The sequence below is a fragment of the Tachypleus tridentatus genome, chromosome 12 (assembly GCF_004210375.1).
Source record: "Tachypleus tridentatus isolate NWPU-2018 chromosome 12, ASM421037v1, whole genome shotgun sequence".
In the NCBI taxonomy this organism is placed as follows: Eukaryota; Metazoa; Arthropoda; class Merostomata; order Xiphosura; family Limulidae; genus Tachypleus; species Tachypleus tridentatus.
In genome coordinates this window covers 66,572,442-66,577,878 of record NC_134836.1, presented here as the reverse complement: position 1 = coordinate 66,577,878, position 5,437 = coordinate 66,572,442, and positions in this window count along the sequence as shown.

The window sequence follows — 5,437 nt, the reverse complement described above, 5'->3', positions numbered from 1 at the left end:
AATCATATATCAGTAATACAGACAGACGTCTAACAACAATAATCAAACAAGATATATGACTATAAAACGTTGTATTACAGTCTTTATACGTGCTTAATTGCTCCTTATGAAAACGTTTCGCTTATGATAAAGGACGGGTATGTTGCTGGGCGCGTGAATGTTTCGTCACGAGGAACACACAAAACTGAGAAGCTATCTCTATTGGTCATTCTTAATCTTTAACTAAAAGGCTAGAGGGAATAAAAAAGAAGGCTGCTAATGAACAACTCTCGCTACCAGCTCTTATCTGACTAGGATTTGACACTTTTAATGCAACTACAGCCATAAAATATAAAATGTATTTTTCTTAGCAGCTGAACGCTAACTATTGACCCTCAAATCTGCACTCTGGTATGCACGTTACTAGAGCACGCTCAGCCAAACATGCCTAATTAAATTATGAATATTTAGTTCCTGAAGAATTTCAAATCAGTTGAGAGTACAACATCGTCACAGAAAACAAAAAATCAGTTGAGAGAACAACATCGTCACAGAAAATAAAAAACGTATATGTTGAGGATTCCACAACCTTTTCTAAGGACAAATATTTGTAAAACGGAATATCAAAAGCTACTTCCTCTAATATAGAGATAAACATCGACAAGAGAAAATTACCACGTCCATATGAACATAAGAAAACAGTATCGCAGGACTGGTGTTATTACGGTTAAACTTCAAAGTTCTAAGGTCCATACTTTTATTCTAAAGGTAACTGTTTCAAAAAAGTTTCGCGTATCCTCACTAGCAGTACTCAAAATTGTTCGCAAAAATGACGTTCTTGCAAAGAAACATGCGCAACGAGTGTGCACTACTAAGAGAGAGAGAATGCCGCAGAAAAACTGAATAAAAACTACCTTAATCATGAGATGCTATAAAGTTAGTTTTAATAATGGATAAATTCCTTTGTTTGCTATTGCGTTCGGAGCTGCAGAATGGGCTATCGGCGTTATCCCCACCATGAGTATGAAAACCTCATTTTCGCCGTTATAAGCCCTCAGACTGACAGTTTAACCAGCCAGGGGGGCACGCTAATTACATGAATGATATAAGAAACGATTTGTTGCGGGTCAGTAGCAGATAAGGTTCCCCAAGCATAATGTAGTTTTATGATTGATAAAAGTTTCAAACATAATGAGAAATTTAAACTTTACAAAATACTTAGTAAAGCAAAGGTGAACTCTAGTTACTATCGGGGAAATACATTAACAGTAATTATGCAAGATGAACTTTATGCAATACGTGACGAGCACATATTTAGTAACACCTCTAAGTTTACAAAAGCATTTCTGCAAGTCATGAAAAATAAAACCCTCTTCATGTTTGTCACAACTAAGACCCCTAATACCAAGTCAACGTATTTCTGTGATTTTCGTTTGTTGAAACTTGATCTTAGAAACTGGCATCTAGACACTGTGAAGGTACTGTGGCAAGTTTGTGAAAACTGTATGATGTAAAATTGATCTTATTAAAATGGAAATTGTGGTGCTAGCAATAGTAATTATGGCCATCACGTGACCATGACTGATGAAAAGGGAAGCAGTTTCAAAAGCGGGTATTCGGTAATTTTAGTGTCTAATCAATAGATAATTAAACCACTAAGCACTTATTGTAGTTCGCAACCTACAACAAAACGTAACATCAAGTATTCTGTGAAAAGTACAGAACTGAAGAAAATTGAGGACACAACTTGATAACAATGAACACTTTTTATCATGGAACGACAGTAGATGTCATTAAAGAATGTAGGGATAAAGTACATGTATTGCTGGTAACAATTAAAATGATTCTGTTTCCTGGCTAAATGCTTAACACCCTACGACAAGACGTTTCTAGTCCTGATTTCTCCAAGCCCGTTCTCCTGGCTGTGGTTTCGCTAGATAGTAGATAGGGACAGTGGGAATCTCGTTAATCCATTCATTAATGGATTTAAATGGCAATTTCATTTAAATACAAAATTATTAGCCTAATATTAATAACCTTTCAAGTTGCTCTGGGGCCTATTAGGTCCCACTTTTCGTAGGAGTGTTAAAAGAGGTTATTTTTCCGGAAAGCGTGCTGAAGACCACCTGGAAGGGTAATCTGTTTTAACCTCTCACATTACAGCACAGTAGTGGGTTGTCTGTGAGTTAGTCAGATAGTCAGTAGACACGAAAATGGTGACAGGTAAGAGACGATCTAACGTTACAATTTGTGCTGTTTTGACGTCAGCAATACGCAAGCATGTCATGAATCATGAGAAAAATTATGTATTGTGTATGTTACCACACAGTATGGTATATAAAATATAAATATTTGTTACTCTTAATTTAATAATACAAGTGACTCAGATAACTTCCCACATTGTATCACTGTTCATAAACCTTTAAAGGGGGCTGAAAAGAAACTGTTTAAGATGAAGGTACTTTTATACTGCATGGTTGCTATGTCACTTACTTTTCCTGGCAATTATCATACTCGTCTGATATTATGACGTTTTAAGCCATGACTGCTATGAAAACCTGTAATTTGTGGAATTTACTGTTTCAAAATTATTTCTGGCGAATTTTGAAGCTAATGGCGCCCAGGGAGCACCAAGGAATTTATCAGTAGTTCTCATAATCACAGCTACACATTTAACAAGGGTGTAGTTACTTTTATGTTTTATTTGTGTTTCTGAAAATATTTTGTTTAACTCAATTGTAAATTGTTGCATACATATATTCAACATGGTAGCCAGAGTTTCAATACTACCATCAATACCTTCTGGCTTTACTTGTTCTTGCCATCACATCCAACCAGAAGATAAGCATAGCGTATTTTCACATAATCTTTATCTAATAGTTCAGCAGTAGTCGGCTCCACTTGTGCCTAATTTGGTGGGTGGTAAATTCCAGGTTGGCCTCATTGATCTTCTTGGTCTCTGATGTGAGTTCATCAGTATATGGTAACCGGGTTGTTGATATCAATGCCATCAAGGGCTGGTTCTTTCAGATGATGTTAACTGTAGAAGCTTCTGATTAAATACGAGTAGTTAATGGTAGCAATGATAAACCATCACTATTAACTTCCAAGTTGTGATTAGAGCTCCATGAGGGTAAATTTTGCTACTCACTCTTATCATCCTTAGGATCTTAGTGGTTTGTTTTTTTTATTTTACAAGCACCTAAATTTTCCACTTTACTTGCTTGCAGTGTAAGGGAGAGAAAACAGATAAGTAAGATATTGTGCAAAAATCAAATTCTTCTAATAAACTTTACATTCAGTCGTTTGAGGAAGAGAAGTGATAGATGTACAAATTTCTTCATATAGAAACTTAGAGGCCAATTTTAAACATGGATTAACGTAATGTACAATCTGTGATGAAACGGAATAGCTTTCTAAAACTTGAAATTGCTTTTCTGAACTAAAGGTAAAAGAAACTAAAGTGCAAATAATTGCTCTCCACTACACAAGTAACAAAGAAATAGCTCACTAGTATCTCAAAAGGATCATATTCGTCTGCAAATAGTAAAACTCTGATAAGACCTTAGGACAACGATCTATTCCACCACATATGGCAGAGTGCGCTCCTTCACGTATCACAATATATTGTCAACCCATAACTTCTGATGAGCTGAAACATCATAAAATTTCGGTTTTCTGACCTGTTGACAACATAACTCTCCAACAAACACTTTCTGAGTTTGTAGAACCATTGGAGGTATAAAGAAACTACTAGCCCACTCACAGAAACTTGAGACAATCAATTACCAGGGTCGTAAAATGGTGCAGGAAAAGAATTGTTCTCAGTTCTGTCCTGTACTACTCTAAACCTAACTATATATAGCTTAAAAGCCGAAACAATCTTATGACTTTTTTTATAGTATTTTCTAATGTTTTTAAACTGAAGTAAATTGAACACATAAACAGCTGCTATTAGTTGAGGTTATCGTACTCGCTATCTGTTGTTAGAGCAAAGTTTCGTGTATCGTAACAAACGAGAAACAAGCCAAAAGTCCTAAATCTACCATCAAAGTTTTTCATGCAAACTAATTTATAGTGTTGTACGTAAGAGGCAGTTCACTTTCACCTCTTCTCTTCTTTTTCGTTATTTTCATTTTTTAGTTTCATTTTTTTCTTGGATATATATATACAGCATATATTTCTGTCACATTTTTGTACACAGTAAACACTCGTTTTCTAATATTCAGTTAACAATCCAATAGTTATTTAGTAAATAACTACTACCTCTATTGTTACATGATACAACTGTAACATTATGAATTATTATGTTATAATTTATAATTTCAAAATAATAATGCCATCATAATTACTAAATTAAGTAACTTTTATCAGGCACATGGTATGTTATAACCTTGGTAACTTTCTAACCCGTTAGCACTATTTCTCTACCTTTAGTAACTATTTAAAAATGTTGTATAATGATAACATTTAGCTGAGCATCATAGCTGAGCACTTCATTGACACTGCGTTAGATCATGTCTCCAGTTTGAGATTGACCTAACTTTATGAAATTGTTGATCAGTATTATCAGGTTGTAGTAAACTGTTGATCAGTATTATCAGGTTGTAGTAAACTGTTGATCAGTATTATCAGGTTGTAGTAAACTGTTGATCAGTATTATCAGGTTGTAGTAAACTGTTGATCAGTATTATCAGGTTGTAGTAAACTGTTGATCAGTATTATCAGGTTGTAGTAAACTGTTGATCAGTATTATCAGGTTGTAGTAAACTGTTAATCAGTATTATCAGGTTGTAGTAAACTGTTAATCAGTATTATCAGATTGTAGTAAACTGTTAATCAGTATTATCAGGTTGTAGTAAACTGTTGATCAGTATTATCAGGTTGTAGTAAACTGTTAATCAGTATTATCAGGTTGTAGTAAACTGTTAATCAGTATTATCAGATTGTAGTAAACTGTTGATCAGTATTATCAGGTTGTAGTAAACTGTTGATCAGTATTATCAGGTTGTAGTAAACTGTTGATCAGTATTATCAGGTTGTAGTAAACTGTTGATCAGTATTATCAGGTTGTAGTAAACTGTTGATCAGTATTATCAGGTTGTAGTAAACTGTTGATCAGTATTATCAGGTTGTAGTAAACTGTTGATCAGTATTATCAGGTTGTAGTAAGCTGCTGTTGTTGTGTTATCCACCTTAAGCTTTTCATTCAGTCAGCTTTGAAATATTTTTCAATTTTCATTGAACTTAATCTCTATTTTAAGCTTTGACCTTCAAGTTATCTTTATTATCTAACAACTAACCTCTAGCCGACTTAATTCATCTCTATTTCATATGTATGTTAATGTATTTTTTTTCTCATAACACACCTGAGTGTTTAAACACTGAGGGACTAGAAGGGAGTCATCTATGTCTTGGTCTAGCCAATTAATGGGAAGGGCATAAAAGACATATTACT